Genomic DNA, 17,986 nt, shown 5'->3' on the forward strand with positions numbered 1-17,986 from the left:
GAACATCTTGACTATTTGGAAAGTAAAAGTTCTCTTTATTTCTTTTTGCATACAGTACTTCGAATATAACCTTTTTTTTCAACTGGTAGCTGAAAATGGCTTTTGTATCACCTAAGGGATGCCTACTTTTCATTTTTTAAACAAACAAACAAGCAAAAATACTTATTGATAGCCTGTCAGCAATGTAGAGTCACTAACCAATCCAAGAATACATTTCACATAATTCTCATAATGGAATGGTGAAACATATTTCACATTTGAAAAACACATTGAGTAGAGATGTTTAATGAGTCAAAATAAAGAGTTTTTGCAACATATTCTATTCCTTTTGCTGTGACCCATCAACCACTCTCCATGGTGTGGAAACTCTCTCACTTGCTTTAACATTTTTCTGCAGTCAACTTGTACGTCTTAGACCTGTAGAGAGAACAAAGTTAGGCCAGACTGCCATGGCCCAGCCTCCTCTCCCAGGACAGGGTCAGCCCTTCTTGAGCTATTTTGAAGGGACTACTTTGAAATTGCTTGTTAATAATTTATATGCAATACGTGGACTCCCTACTTAGTTCTGATTTCCAAGTCCCATTCTTAGTTTACCAAAGCTTTTTTTCCCCCATGAGCTCATAATATTCTGTGTGTTTTTCACATAAATAGAGTTTAAATCTATTCGTTGCCAGGAAAGGAAGTACTGACTATAGTTACAACACTCTCAGGTGTTGATAGCTGTTCAGTTCAGGTGCTGGAATAGGCAAAAACTTGTTCAGGTAAATCTTACTCATCAGAATCCCAAGGTGGATTGCTGAAATACAACTATTTCAGTGGCCTGTCAGAAATGGTGGTCGTTCTTGGGGAATCTCATACTGAATTACAGAGATACAGATAGATAATGCTAATTACAGTTCATATAGTTAAAATAAGAATATATTAAGTAAAAACGACAATTTTGACTAATTTGCTCAGAAAAATAAATCATTTCCTTGGAAATACCTGTTTTCCCAGAAACTGGAAACTTGTAGCACATACCAATATTCTGAAGATACCTGGTGAAATACTTCACATCTTTATATTTTATAATATGAATTTTTATTTTTTATATGTTGTTATTTGTAATGTTTCTTCTTCTAAAACTAGTATAAGGAGTACAATCAGACATTAGAGAGAGCGCAACGTAATGCAAATTACCTTCTTAAAACAGAAAGCGATTAATAATGAAAGGAAATGGCTTACAAAACACTTTTAGTCTCAAAATGTGTGTGCCCAGGCTCTGAGGTAGACATATTACTGTGCAAAGGGAACTGAATTAGTTCACAAGGAATTCTTTCTGAAGATGGAGTTCCAATCTGATGCCTGTAGGGTGATGCTTGGGTGTTACTCCGCGGCCTTGGTGTGTCTCTAACCAGTGCCTTGGAGATGACAGCGTGTGTCTCTGTGGGGCTGCCAAGCTGGAGTGTGGCCACCGTGGGGCTGTGGGGACAGGGAGGAGCTGTGGCAATGTGGGAAAAGAGCCCCAGATGGGCCAGTGTGGAAGGAATCCTTGCTGCCTTGCTCCTGTAGAGGCAGGGGACAGAGGCTGGGGTCTTACAGCAATCAGGCAGCCTCCCCCAGCTTGTACCAAGCAGGAGCTGCTGAGCAAGGCAGGCCCTGGGCTGGCAGCCATGTTAGGTGATGGCTCGCTGCGCCTCCACCTCGCTGCTTCATCCTCTGCATTGCTCAAGGAGCAAGAGTTTTACTTCATTTCCACCATGCACTGGGCCATCCCTTCATCTCTGTGAGAAGATAGGAAAAGGAGCCCTAAACAAAAGAGCTGCTGCTGTTTGCCACCTATTCCTGGAGTTTTCTGTAGGTGTGCTCAAAGGGGATCTTCATTTTCGTTTGTGGCTATAGGGAAAATGGCAGTCTTCTGCCACGCTATGTCTGTTTTACTCCAAAACCATGGACATTTTACCCTTTAATGTATTTCTTAGGATTCAGAGTAGTTTTAGCTGTCCCTATACTATGTTTACCTTACATTGCTAAGCAAAAGATGTTTCCCGAGGGATCATTTTGCAGTTGCTGCTTTTCCCAGGACTGAATACTCACACTCACTCAAAGGAAGGGTAGATTATTTTTTCCATGTCCTTCTGCATTGACTTAACCTAGCTCACAAGAAGCAGGTGCCGGCCTGAGGCAGGGCTGCAGAGTGGACGCCGCGCTGGCTGGCTGCCATTTTGTGTGATGTGACTGCGCTCAGGCTCCGCACCCCCCAGCAGCCATTCCCTCCCCAGCCCTTCACTGGCCTTGCCACCAGGCCGCCCTGCTTGCAAGGCATCTTCTTCTAAGTGGAAAATTAACTACTGTCTCTGTGTGCTCAGGGCTGGCTTCAAAGCCCTGTGAAATTGGTGGGGATTTTTCTGCCTGCTTTAAGGGCTCTGGATCATGAACGTGCAGCACAGGCTGCACCAGTTAATTTTTAAACGCCCATTACTTGAAAACTTCTTGTAAAGTGTACCGGAGCGTACAGCCAGGACGAGCATGCTGAAACACTTAACGAGGCACAGCTTAATAACTGGGACTAGGGAGTTCTTTCTATTTATCTTTTTCTGCCGCACACATGCCATTTAATCACTCCCTGTAATCATCTGCTTATGTTTCCTACTGTCCTGCACATTTAGTACTTGTATTTTTCCTCTTGTGGTACCCTGTGCACCAGCTCACAGGGCCCAGTGATGTTCTGAAACACCATGGAGTTTCTTGAGCGGACCTTAAATTTCTTGAGGTCCTCTCCATCCCCCATTTTACATCCCATATCCAAGCAGCAAGCATAATTAAAAAAAAAAAAAGAGAGAGAGAGAGAGAGAGAGAAAATAATAAAATTGGTAAGTAGTTTTTAAAGTAGTGAAGGTAAGCAAAGAAAGTTTTATATGAAGAGCAAGGAATAAATAAACATAACTCTGAATTGAATTGTGGACTGGTGTCCCAAAGGAAATAGTAGAAATCAAATTGCTTGAATAATTTAAAACTAGACTGGACAAAGCACTTAATAATATATGGCAGAAAAAAAGCCTGCCTTGGCAGGAGATGGAGTGGATGACTTAATAGGTCTTTTCCCTCTCTAGCCTGTATTATTTTATGTTTTATTACTGTAGATGACTCAATGTTAACAATTCTTAGTTTATTTTATTACAACTGCTTACCACAGGATAGTGTATGTCCATGTCATTATTCCATATTAATTATCTTCACAGAAAATGAAAATTCTTTTGGACTTCCCACAGGTTTTCTCATTAAAAGAAGTGTTAACTTGCAAGAGGATTATTGCTTAATAATGCATTAATATATTGCATTCTGCATTTTTCCTCAGAAAGATACCTGTGAACATGGAAACAGGTTTTCTCATAGGAAAGGTGTTCTAAAAACAGCTACGGGAGATGTAGGTTATCTATATAACTCATGTCAAAGTAGACACCAGTATCATACAAAGGAGTGCAATGAACTAGGTGCCTTTAGCACTCTTAAAGCAAAGTTACTGAGACTGGCGTATGTGAAGGACCATGAGTTGGCAATTTGGCCATTTAGGGTGCCTCAAAACAAAAGCACCAAAGCCTTGAGCACTAACTGTAGGGGCTAAACAGCCACAGAGCATGTTGCCTCTGGGGAACAGCAGTAGGCTTGATCTTGTGAGACACAACCCTGGTGCAGTGGAGGACTGCCTGTTTTGCTGGTATAGCAGCCCAGGGATGGACGTATGTAGATGACCCTGATGGGAGCCAAGAGAAAGGCTGCTCCCAGCTCCATGACCAGGCATGCATGCAGCATCTGCAGACACCAGAAAGGCACTGGAGGCCGCTAGGCGGTGTTTATGTCTGAAATATTGTGTGTCTCTGTGTTTTAAGACTGCATGTTAGAAGAATGGCAAAGCCATCTGTCAACTCCATAGATCATCCTAAAGAAGCATAATATCCATGTCACACATCTCTCATGCTTTTTACATCATCACAAGTTACAACAAATTTATTTGTGTAGTATATTCAAAAGCACTCCAATTGCTTCTGTACCACTAAACATGAAACCCACTTTGTCTTAATTACCATTGCACAACATCACAGAGCTCTGTGATAGAGAGGGAAATACAATTTCCATCGCTTCTAAAGTGGACCCTAGATAAAATACTACACTCATAAGCACGTTAGAAGTATGTATAAATTACATTAGCAGTGACTGGCACCTCCTGTTCTGTTTTATTTGGCAATATGGGGACTTCACACCTCCTAATGTGAAACAAACTGAGAAACACGTGAACAGAGATAGTCCACTATAGATTTAGGAAGTGTTTATTGTATGTTGAGTAAGTCAGAGGAGAAATTTCTGGGTAAAGATTGGACATGAATCAAGAATTGCACAACTATGACTACACTGATCATTAAATCTGTATTATTAAGAGTGCAGACAAACACTGATCCAATAGACAAACACTGATCCAATAAACAGAAATGGCTTAAATATGGAAAAGCCTTTGTTGGGTCAGGGGATGGATTAGATGAAATCTAAGAGCCTAGCAAAAGAGAAAAAGGTTTACTTTAAAGAGGGAATGTCATGGGAGACACAAGATAAAAGAAAAATGACATAGCATCTTCTACACATTTCTTCCGTGTAAGAGAAACAGACTTGCAGAAAGGGAAGTGTAAGCTGGACATGGAAAATCTTTCTAATAGTAAGAATCCTGAAGAGCTGTAATATTCTGCATAGATGCCATGAAGCTCTTCAGTGGATGTGACACAAGAATGCATTTAGAATTATTTAGGTGCATTTGATATTACTATGGACCAAAATACACCAGGTAATTTCTTTAAGTCCCTTTCAGCCCTGCTGTTTATAACTTGTGAATCAAAGGAGAACTCATTTGTGGAGAGGAAAATTCTGACTAAGGATACTAACAAAAGTGCTTATGACACTGGCATAGAAAAGACATGCATGCAATCATATAACATTGTCTAGCTTGTGCATTTGTCATACTAACTAAAAAAAGACAGAAATCAGCATTTTGGAACCGTTACAAAATTTTTCAGTTGTCATGTTGGCATTGTGACCCAGAACACCTACAAGATAGGAGTTCTAGAAGAGTGTATTTACTGAGATACTGAGATGTCTGCAGTAGTCCTAGCCTGAGGATACAAATGCTCCTGTAGTGTGTAATTTAATTTCCATGAAGGAGTAACAGACAAGGCTGTGCTTAGCAGTGGAATGAAGATGCCAGCAAAGAAGAGCTGTTGTTACGTTGCCAGTTCTGTGCCTGTTTAAAAGGATACTTTCCAAATATTTCACAAGCTTTCTTCTTTTGCACCACCAGCAAAAAGATTTTGTCAGTGTTTTTTTACCATGTTACTGAATATTGGCCTGTGGGCACATTCCAAATACAAATGGTCTAAAACATTCCTTTTTAATATCTGGGTTGCCAGATAGAGAAGTCCTCTTAGCCTCTCAGTTATTTCTGCACCATAAATCCTGAATACAGCTTTAGGCTATCTGAGTTTTGCATCTACAAATGCGTGAAACAGGCTGAAAAGAATCAGTAGCAGAAATTGGATATCTATCTCATTCAACCATATTCTCAGAAGATCCAAATGGAAATGTAACACTGCCTCCGACAGAGAAGCAAAATAGTAGTTATATCTTCAGATGAAAAATCTGATTTTGCCATTGCTAAAATCTGTTTGGTGTTTCTTTTTGAAGTTTATATCACATTTTGATGAAAAACAACATAAAGGCATACCTGTTGTGCTGAGAACATGAGCTTTTTCTTTTTTTTTTCTTACTCTTTCCTTGTATGCTGAAAAAGTTGCTTCCCCCATGATATTTAATTCTTTTCATACTTTATTGCTCTCCTCTTAGTTCCCTGTGTTCTCTCACTGGGAAGCATACCATAAATAGCTGAATACTATCTGTTCCCTTACCAGAGCTGTCCCTCTTCACCAGATACCAACAAGCATAATTTCCATAGTGATGAACTTCACAAACCTAGGCAGAAAGCACCCCCCAGGATGCTGTCCGTTGGCCACTGTGCCAAAAATCTGTAGGTCATTGTTCCCTGTATCTCTGCTAGCATTTTTTCAGCAGCTGCTTTTACTAGCCAAGGGTGAGATATTTGGAGAGTTCCTTGGGCAAAATAAAACAGCTGGTGGCACAAACAACTTGGAACAGTGTCACCCTTATTTTCCAGATCTCGTATTTCTTCCCTACACCCACTAATGTCATTGCAATACTAACCTCTCCTTAAAGCCGCACTGTGCAAAATAATTTGGCTGTTCATGTTCCTGTCCCAGTTCAAAGCCTATTAATAGCAACAAATTTAACTGGGATTCTCATGGAACTGCAAGTTCACACCCGCCCTTCTGTTTTTCTTTATTGTGATTTCTTTTCTTTTCTCCTTTCCTTTCCTTTCCTTTCCTTTCCTTTCCTTTCCTTTCCTTTCCTTTCCTTTCCTTTCCTTTCCTTTCCTTTCCTTTCCTTTCCTTTCCTTTCCTTTCCTTTCCTTTCCTTTCCTTTCCTTTCCTTTCCTTTCCTTTCCTTTCCTTTCCTTTCCTTTCCTTTCCTTTCCTTTCCTTTCCTTTCCTTTCCTTTCCTTTCCTTTCCTTTTTCTTCTACTGTAAGAAATTAAATTGCATCAAAGTTGGCAGGGAGACGTGCAAAGTAGACCTCCAGAGATGATCAGAGTGCGTGTCTGCTGTTGCTGAGGAGAGTAAGCGATGGAAGAGATGAAGCTCATCAGAAGCAGCTGACCCTTCTCAGCCGTACATCAGAACCCCTCACATGGCCAAGAACTGCATACAGCACAGGGAAAGGAGGCTTTGAGCACAAGTCACAAGCAGAACATACACATGGCTCCTGGGAATGGCACTGAAACACTCTGGGTAAGTGCTGGGGCCAGTGTGCCACTGGGACATCGATGGTCTCCCTCTGCAGCCTCTGGTGCAGGCTCCATCTCTCCTGGTCTGCATTTGAGCTGTTTGCAAGAGGTTTATCGGACTTGATTTACACTGTAACAAGACTCTCATGTCCACTCTTAGAGCTGAAGTGACAAGAAGGACTTAACACCAAAAATTGTCTGTGGTGTACTTTTCATTTAGAAGCTTGAGCAAATCATTTTTGCTGCTCTGGTTTTGATTAGGGTAAGAGACACCCGAACATAGCGCTTAAAACAAAACAAAACAATCCTTGGTTCCAAACAACGTAAATCAAACCAAATCAGAACAGGGGTAAGGCTGAAGTTGTATAATTCCAAAAGTTGGCAGGCATATGCTACTCATTGAGAAGGGTGTGCATCACTTGGCTTCAGGGTGAAGAAAAAATCAACCCTCAATAACATTTAAATAACATTAAAAGTACAAATTGTGAGAGACTGAAAAAATCAATTCCAGGCTTGCTGCAGGGCATGTGCTAAGACTTCTAGCAGGGGCCGGTGGAACCCCACCCCTTGTTATCACATGTGATGTGGTCTGGAAAAGACTTGGAAAGAGGCTATTGCAAGTTAGTGGCCTTTTGCTGAAGCAATTAGTATGAGGGAGATCACAATTGTCTGATTGGCAAGCAACAGCCAAGTTCTCAACAAAGTAAACAAAACTGAAGAAACAGAGCAGTCTGCAGTCTTCCCTTTAATTTGACGGAGAAGAGGTAAAAACTGGCAAGATGAAACAGGATTGTCACAGAAAGGGAGACTTACAAAATAGCTTAATATGGCAGGCCTGGGAATTTATAATCAAAACTCTGCTTGCCAGTAAATGTTTTAACTCAAGATACATACTTATTTTATAATTATAATTCTGTTCAATTCTACCACAGTTAACCGTCCCTTATTTCAGAGACAAGAAGTACCTGCTTCTAGCTGTGTTAATGAACACCTTTGTGTGCTGGCCCAAGAGTATTTCCCATGTGGTGGATCTGAAGTCATGCCAGATCCACAAAAAAAAACCCTCTATTCCAGTGTCAGCTGTGGGACTACACCTAAGCCTCCCTTTCAAGGTATTAAAATGCCAGTATGTGTATCAGAGGAGAGCAATTGCACTGTGTATTCTCTGGTATGAATTGTTCGAGGGACTTGGGTGTATTGCTGAGGCTAAGGACCATATAATCCCTTTTTTTTGGCGAAAAAAAGGAGCTGGAGAGCCAGCTCCACAGGCACCAGCCACTTCTTTAACAGGTCAAACTTGTGCCAAACCTTGAAGGTACTTGCTCTTTCAGACTGAGAGAAAGGCTGGTGTGGCAAAAAGCATGTATCTTTCCCCAAGTATTTCCATTGCTCTCATGAAAGACATGGCTTCTCTCTCAAAAACTTGCCTTGAAATACTTCTGTTTTTATCAGCAAGTCAAGGCTACATTTTCATTGAAGTTTAAGCTGTCTCACCACAATGTTCTGCCACATACTTGGCACACAGAAATACAATGATGTGCAATAAGACAATCACATAAAATGCAAATACATAAACAAACAAATAAATAAATCCCTCAGTGATTTTATTTGTAAAGATTTGGATCCCAGAGTTTTGAAATACTCTAATTCCAGTATTGTATTTACTCTCCTAACCCTGTCTTCCCTTCCAGTTACACTAAGATTTTAATTTTGGCTAGACTGTGCTTTCTTTTATATGGGTTCAAGGTACATACTTCCTGTACCTTCTGCCTTGCACAAAAGCTGGTCACAGTTCTGGACTTCTGTGCAGCAAGCATTTATACATGAGCTTAATTTTGCAGACTTCAGTTGCATTTCATTCCTAGTCTTTTTGTTGTGTAAGGGATGCTGTATAATAGCATCTTCTAGAAAGATATGATGTATACAGTTAATATTGCTTTGGGACCTTTTAAATTACTTTCTTTAGATATAAAATTTAAATCACGGAATCACAGAATGGTTTGGGCTGGAAGGGACCTTAAAGACCATCTGGTTCCAACCCCCCTGCCCTGGGCAGGGACACCTCCCACCAGACCAGGTTGCCCAAAGCCCCATCCAGCCTGGCCTTGAGCACCTCCAGGGATGGGGCATCCACAGCTTCTCTGGGCAGCCTCTCCCAATGCCTCACCACCCTCACAGTAAAAAATGTCTTCCTTATATCCAATCTTATACCCTTCCCTTCCCTTCCCTTCCCTTCCCTTCCCTTCCCTTCCCTTCCCTTCCCTTCCCTTCCCTTCCCTTCCCTTCCCTTCCCTTCCCTTCCCTTCCCTTCCCTTCCCTTCCCTTCCCTTCCCTTCCCTTCCCTTCCCTTCCCTTCCCTTCCCTTCCCTTCCCTTCCCTTCCCTTCCCTTCCCTTCCCTTCCCTTCCCTTCCCTCTTTTCTTTTCCTTCCCTTTTATTAAGCTGCAGAAAGAACTTGTCCCAAGCATGATATATAGTTAGACATAATAGGAAATTAACACATTTTGAATAAGGAAATGGAAGCCATAAGAAAGAGCAAGCTTTTGTTTACACAGTTTAGGTGAAGACATATGTAGGATTGTAGCTAAGGTGACTTGGTATTTCCCAGTGTTTTCATTTTTCGTTTTTTTCCTGCTGTCAGTTTCTTACATAACCTCTTTCTTTGAGAAGCTGAAATGGAATTTTTCATGGTAGGCCTTTTCCTCAAGTTGAACTTTGTGGAGAAATTTTCAGGTGAAATGGCTGAATTTCAGGTGAAACCTGAGAATTGATGTCAAAAGAATACATTGCTTTGCCCAGAACTTCCCAACAAACAGAAGGGTTTATTCATATGCTTTGTCTTGAGGATGTGAGAATATTACAAGTGGGGTCATTGCTTCAGGGTGTCTCATTTTCCCCAGGGCAATCCACACCACTCTGACACAGTGGCAACAGTTCCTGGATCCTCAATGGAAATGTAGGAGCATGATAGGTATATTCTTCAAGAGCATGGTCTGCACTGAACATACTCCATCCACACACACTATATATGTGGAGCTTCAAATGCATCCTAACAGGATGACCGAGCAAATCTTCTCAGGACTGAAGATCACCTCTTTCCAGTGATCACCCCAGAGGGAAGGTAACAGCCTTTTATTGTTGCCTGCTATTTTGTTTGTTCTGGAAATCAAAATCTCTGCTGTAGATCTGAAGGCACAGTTTAGCAGTTTAGCAACCTGTGTGGCTCTATGACATCACAACATCCAGTTTTCAATATTTTTTTCTCTCTCGCTCTTTTATTTATTTATTTATTTATGTTACCACATTTAAAACAAGTTAAATGAACTTGCAGCTTTCAGCCAAGTGTTCCAGGCACTACCAGACAAAAAGTTACCTCTCCAACTTCAATTCAATCACCTTTTGCATAAATGGTACAATACAATTTTGTATTGCTATAATGATGTACCTTTTTTAGACTTCACCTTTCTCTGCAGAACAATTGCTTAATGGGAGATTTCGCTCTAGTTGCTGTGGTGGGGATTTTGTACAAGGCCTGAAATGAGCAAGTGCTCACATGCTGAAATAATCATAAAAAAACAAAACAAAACAAAACAAAACAAAACAGCAACACTTCTAGCTAACTAATCAAAGTCCAGTCTCCTCTTAGGGAGACTTGAGTCTTCTTTTTATGCTCTTTTATGCCTACCAACATACTTTGCTGAATTAAACTATATGCATATATAGTACATTTCACTGAAAACAGTTCTTCAAAGTTTATAACAAGCACCGTACCAAAATTTACAGCAGATATATCAGTTTGCATTAAGAAACTGTTTGGAAAATTCATATTAACCACAGAGTTTTTTATACAGAGGCATGTAAGACTTCTGAAAACCTTCTGAGAATACTTAATATCGGAATATTTCTGTTTGTTGCTCTCGATTGTGTGAACTTGAGAATTTTTTTGCTTTAAATATTTTGTGAATTAGGTATCCAAACAAATAATTACTTCCCTGTATATTGGAAAAGTGAGAGAAGAGAAACTTTAAAGTGCATTGGAGCATTAAAATTATAAAACTAAGGATTGCATCCCAAACAAGCAGACAGACCCTGTAATTAATAAACTCCATCTCCAAACCAAAAATTACTCAAGAAATTTGAAAGTGCACAATTAATAGCTTCAAGGCAATTCAGCTTGAGTAAGTGAAGCAAGGGTTGAGTTGTATGGATGCTAGACTTTCCTTCTGGGGTCTTCCAGATATTGGAGCTGGCTTACAGTCACTCTGGTTTCAAACACAAGCCAGAGCAACTCAAGCTAGCCTGTGATGCTCACTGCATTTCAGCAGTGAATAGATCTTATTCAACTTTCTAATGTTCCAAGAAACCTGTTTGAACACTTTCACCAGAATATGCAAAGATCTGTTTGAGGAAACACCCCTGGATAGCAAGGGTGATGCTTGATTTAGCATTCAAGTCTTTCATAGGTTGTTAGTTAAATAATTGGATAGCCTATAAAAGCATTTCTTAATTTGGATTTGCTACTTTTTATCAAGTATTTCAGCTATGGCATATCTATTTTGAAATGATGGTACAGAATTTCTCAGTGAATACACAGTAAAAAAACACTTTAACAAGGTTCTCCCTCTTTAGCAAACATTTGCTAATGGATTTCACAATAACAATTCATGCTTTTAGGATAAAATCACATTCAGGCTGAACATTCTATATTCTGCGTGGGAACACCAACAGTTTTCTGTCTTCATTAAAAATGGGTTGGACCAAAACTTCTTGGTATAGTTATTAAATCATATTACATGTTACGGTGTTGACAGGTCTGGACTTCTTCCAGAATGCTATTGATATAGAAGGCTGCATAATTTCTGATGCTGTCTTATTTGTGAACAATGCTCTTTGCTTGTTTTTTAGAGATTCAACTGTGTGACTGATTGCTTTATTTTTTGAACAGGATGTGTTCATTTTACTACCTCGTATGCATAATGTGGCAGGGTATCAAAATGACTATCTGAATAACCAAGACAAATGGGAAAACTGAGTTGTTCAACTGTTCTAAACTTTGGGGATGGTTTAAAAATATTCCTCCTGGCTTGTCACTCCCTGATTCCATTCACTGCCTTCTTTCCTTTTGTCTGGGCAGCACTGTTTTTCCAGGCAGGAGTTAATACATGGCCCAAGAGACCTTTTAGCCAGTTAACCTCCCTCCATAACGTATATGCAGCCAAGAGAGGTCTCAGGAGTGAATGAGAAGTTGTTTCCTGCTAGTCCTTTGCATATACCCTAGGTTTAAAATAAATATAATTTTAAAACCATCTCTTTTTGCACTTCTGTGCAAAAGAATTTCTAGTTGAATCCATTCCATAAAACTTTATTTTTGGAGAAAGTTCTGGTGAATCCCATGGACGAAGCAAGACCCATCACAATGTTGCTCATTGTTAAGTCCTGATTAACTTTCCCACTCTACTGATGACTCACTTTCTTTCCAGCATGTGCAAATATTTAGTTTCTCTCTTTCATGCAGCACATTCTGTAGAGCCCATTGCTGTAGTATCCAAGCGATTTTTCAACATCAACAATAATATTACCAGTACGGTAGAGCTTTTGTGACATCCTTCTTTTAAGGGTCTCAGACTGCTCATCTCAGCAATCAGATGAAGCAACTAAGTGCTATTCTGTTGTTTTTCACAGAGTGAGAACACTGGGGCATAGCACTGTGAAATCTCTTGCTGCAGGTCTGTGGCTGAAGTAATATAAAAAATCAGAAGTAATATAAAACATCCAAGCATATTCTAGACAGAGCTGAGGTCTGCAATCCTGGTGAAGATAGCTTCATGAGACCTATTTATGGTCATAAATTTGATACTGCCGAAAGTAAAACAGTTGGGGTAAATTTTTTGAAGTCTGTGGTTAATGTAATGCAGGTTTTCCAGCAGTTCAACCATATCCATGAATAAATTTAAAAGAAGATGCTTTTTTTAAATTTAAAAGATGCTTTGCCTTTGTTAAGAAATTCTTGAAACCTTTTCCTTTTAAATTCTCCATGGTCCTCCTGATTTGGACCAGGAACTTCAAATTTGGCAGAGGACAGCTTATGTGATGGAGACACAAGTTTGGATGTTCCCATTAACATCTACCTAAATATGCTCTTATTTAAAAAACAAAAACAAAAAAAAAAGGAGGAGAAGGAGGAGGAAAATTAGAAACTGCACAAGCTTAGTGGAATCTAAATGCAATTTTTAGCTGCTGAACTCTCCAAAGATGGCACTCTTGTTGGGCAAGGTCCACCTTCCTGCAGCTATTAAAAGTGCTGCTTGGGTTGTGTGTGTACCATTGATGCAGGTTAACAAATGTGGTTATACCCTGACAGATTTTCCCAAGCTGCTCAGGTGTAGCTGTCTGCTGGATCTGAGGGCAGGGAATCTTCCTCCCTTTATACTCTCAGTTTTCCAGGATATAGAAAAAAGGGATTTGAATGAGAAGGGATAGAAAACAGATCAGGATGGTGGAACAGAAGGGTGAAATAACAAATTAGGTCAAAAACACTTTTAGGAGGACAAAGATGTACAATAGGAGATCGGGATGTGAAAAAAAAATTGTGGATGAGAAAGGGAATAAGAAGACTGGAACTAGCTAATTAAAGAGACTGTGAGCCAAGGGAAAGGAACAGAATGCGTCTGTCTAGTGAGAGTCAACTATTGTTCAAAAATTATGTCCTCTCTCGACATGAGGAATCAGAGTCTTTCTGCCCTTGAAAGTCCACATTCAAAATCTTTTAAACAAAGCTTCTCTAGGCTGGCTAATGTGAAGCTCACCCTTGATGAGGCTGTTGGAAACAGACAGCACGTCACTCTCCAGCTTGATTAGTAAAGCAGACATCCAGTGGTCTTTTGTTTACTTTATGCTCTTCAGTCAGCTTTCAAAGATGGCAAGATGCTCTTAACACAATCCTTCCTTACAGAAGCCTAGAGGAGGAGTCTTTCAAAGTCAAATCACCTTCTGGTCCCTTGGTCACTACACTTGGACACCATGGCCATGAAGTCTCCCTTCCTCCAGTTCCGTGCAGCCCCTCAGTCTGCCTTTTCATTTCTACTAGCTTCCATGTCTCTGTCATCTTTTCCAGTTGTCTATGCACAGGTCATTGTATTTAGGCTTCAAGAGGACCCCTGTTTTTCCCAGAACAGGGCTGATCTGCAAATAACCTTTCTCCACCTGCCTGATCCTAAGAATGACAAATTAACATAATTTTGCATTTCTTGAAGTTTTCCCTGGAAGATCAAAACACCAATGTATATACTGAACTTCAAATGCAAACAGAAACAGGCAAAATAGCCCTTCTCCAGAGAAAGGCTTTTTTTTTTTTCTTTTTCTACAATCAGTGGCTTCTAAGCTGATTTTTTTCTAAAATCAATATGAAATTGCATCCCAGCCATCAAAAACACTTCTGCCATGTCCCCCCTGTTCTCTAATTTGTAATAAACAAATAAAAACAAAACAAAACAAACAACAAACAAACAAAGAAAAAAATCACCCCACACAAAACAAGGTATTTAACACTATAACACTGTAACTTCTATTGCTGATGTCAAGGATAAGTCCTTGTTTCAGTTAACTAGGAACAAGCCCAAACCCCGTCTCAGAAGAAATCACTTATTTGCTCTCTGGAATCAGTCACAGCTCCCACCACCTTGCTGCCTGGCAGAAAGCCTTCCTCATTGTCTAATGACCACTGGGCATTTCTTCCTGTCCTGGCCCCTACAAAGAACATGCTGTAATCTTTTGATACGCAGGAGGTGTATATCGTGGCGCTGTTAAGGCACTGTGGTTTATATTTTCACTGTGTATTTGGGTGGGGAATGCTTTGTTGTTATTCAGTCATCTTGAAATCACTCTTAATGCACGCCAAGTTAACCAAAGATGCAAACAAAAGCATTCATTCACAGAATCGGAGCAGGAATGCCACTTAAAAGGTTTACGAAAGACAAAGGAGGGGAAGAGAGAAAGAGTTCACTTCATCTGTTTGAAGTATGGGATGGCTGAACTAATCTAGCAGCTCACGCCTCGGCACTTGTGGTGAGGGAGGGCCTCAGGTAGGCACTCGGATCCCTCTCCTTTCTGGGAACATTTCTGGCTTGCCAATGGTCTGATAATTAATGCACAGACAAGGCATTGCATATCTGTATTCAAGCTGCCAAAGATGCAGAATGCTTTTCCATCATCCTTGTCTTCAGTATCTTCTCAGTCTGACATGCAGGAGACCATAGGCAGGCAAACAGCTGCTGTCTCACGATGCCACTCTTCCTGGAGGCAAAGGGGTCTCCCCCTTAATGCCTGAGTGCTCCTCTTGCTCTTGTAACCCTTCTAACCCATGGATTGCAATAGCTGCACCTGGCCAGGCACTAGGCACTATTTATTTATCCCTCCACACATTTCCCAATGGCAGTAAAACAGGTGAGCTTAGATGTGGAGGAGAGTATGCTTTGAGGCAGGGAATTACAGGAGAAAATGTGCTTCATGCTGAAGGCAGCTCCCATGTGTGGCAATCCTGGTTCAGTCCATGGGCCACATGGCTCAGTTTTCTGTCTCCAGCAGGAGACAGAAGCAGACTGTTTTGAAGAATAACAACATGGCAAGCTGTTTTCTCTCTTACCTCCAGTACTCAGCTCACCTTCATTTGCACCTCAAGTGATTTCCTGAGCCTTGGAATCACTTGAAATCAAATGTTTTCCTCGGTGTCTAATACCCCCAGAGCAGATCTCTTTTCCAGGTACTTGGTCCATCACTCCTAAATCCACACAAACTTCATGTGCCTACACAGAGTTCATGTGTGGTGCTGAAAAAGCCAGTGACCCAACCCTTCCCGTGCTACAATGGGCTGAACGTATATTGGAATATATATCTGCATATAGATGTTGGCCCATAATGTCACTCTGGCACCCAAAAAAGTGTATGTCATGACTTCTCTGCTACGGCTGCAGGTTGAATGTGTTGCATACCAATACTTGTTGATTATTATACCAGTTGTTGATTGTTATACCAACTTGAACCACTCTTGAATGAATTAACTGAGTTTTCTGAGCACTCATCTATATAAACCTAAAGTGACCTACTTACCACAAAGGGACATTTTTAAAACAGATTTGCATTCGTGAAGTGCTCACAGTGATAAATGCAAGAAAATTTTACATAGGAGACCTATTTTTAGAAGGCTGAGAGCATGTAGTTAAATACGTTATCGCAACACCTTCCTCCAGGAAGACAGGTAAAGGTTGTACAGACTACCATAATCTGTTGTACTCAATGCAACCTTAATACTTGCTCCTTCAATATTCCCCTGAGTATTTAATTAGTAACAGAGATGAGTTCAAGCTAAAGGATCCTGGTCTGGATCCAATGTATCTAAAATCTGAGGTAGCTCAGATGCAGGATTTCTTAATAAGAATTGTCAGAAATACTGTGTTCCTCTCCATCAGCATATCTGAAGTAAAAGATGACTTCAAGAGTCAAAATAAAAGTCCACTGGTGCCATCAGAAGGGTGCATGCTAGTTCTGGAATTCAACAGAATAAATTCAGTTTATAAATAACAGTATAAACTCAATTCTGCTGCCATTTTTTGATTAAAAGCATTAACATTTCTGTGTTTGGCCTCTTCCTTAGGACTGGCCTGCACTTAGAGTGAAGCATCCCAGGAGCATGAGGCAATTCAGTAGTATCAATAGCATGTCCTTTCTGCTCCTTGATGGCTCTTTTCTCAGAAATAAAGTTGCATTAGGATGAGCCTGTTGACCTCTGCTGTTCAGCAAAACACTGAGAAGTTGAGTTGCCATTTGGATGTCTGAGCTTGGTTGTTACTGTGATTCACAGTTGGACTTGTGGGAGCACTTGGCAAAAGATGCTTTTTCTCCCATCCCTACCTATGCTGCTTGACTTATCTTAGTGCTCTGTCCTGCTCCAGCCTCTTGTGTACTCCATAGCATGGGGTGCTAGGGGACTGCTGTTCTAGTGCACCCCTAAAATTGACCCAGAAGCGTGTATCCCTTGACACCTTCTGAAGACACTGATGCACGAGAACATGAATATTTTAGAAGCACTTTTTGTTTTGTTGTTCCTTCAGTGTGAACCTAGTCCCACTTTCTGTACAAGGTTTGTGAATATAAAATTAATAAATCTCTAAAATATTAGAGATTTATGACAACATGTTATTAAGTGTTCAACAGATAAACATGTTGCTTATTACCATGGTATATAACCCTCAGGTTTATATATTCTCTGGTATGGTGCTTTAACAATCTAGAATGTATGACTGTTGAATCTATTACTTACTCTGTTATAAAATGAATATTAATATAAATTGTAACCTAAATGCCTCATTACTTGGACATGGAAGTCCTAACTAAAAACCACACTGCAAAAGCAAATAACTCATTCCAGAAGAATTGGAGAATAATGTGCATTGGCTCTAAGAATATAAATGAATTTACATATCTAAGAAGAGGTCTGATTTTTTCAGGCTTGGCCCAGTGTCACCATTGTCTCTATATTCTGGCTTTTTGAAAATTACTAAACAATTGCAACACCAGCAACAGACCGTACAAAGGCATTTTCTCTTTTATATTTCATTAGCATGCCAATAAACAGCTGAAATTGAGCCTTCAGCATACGGTCAAGTACACTTCAAGTCAACAGCAAAGAAGCTATGTTTGCACTTAACTAAGCCATTGAGCTGTGTGTCTACAAAGATGAGCCAATATTTTCAAGTCCAAGTTGCAATTTGTAGTACCTTATTTTAAGAGTGAGAGATCTAAACAAGGCCTGATGTTCAAGAAATGCTGAGCACTTCCAAAAGTCAGGCCGTTCTGACATGCAGGGCATTTGAGTCATATAATAAATCCTTGAAATTTCTTAGTAATTTTAATCTTCTGATAGTGATGTTAATTTGATAGTTTAATATTTTAACAGCTGTGATTGCTGTTCAAGAGTCCGCTTAATCAGGGACAAAGCCATCAAAGTAAAATGTCAAACCAAAAGAGAACTGAATAATTTGAGGCTGACAAGTTCTTTGTGGTGGTAATGAACCCACAGGATTCATTAGACAGCATTTGTAGAGTACCCCTA

Source organism: Cygnus olor, chromosome 1, assembly GCF_009769625.2.
Source record: "Cygnus olor isolate bCygOlo1 chromosome 1, bCygOlo1.pri.v2, whole genome shotgun sequence".
Classification (NCBI taxonomy): domain Eukaryota; kingdom Metazoa; phylum Chordata; class Aves; order Anseriformes; family Anatidae; genus Cygnus; species Cygnus olor.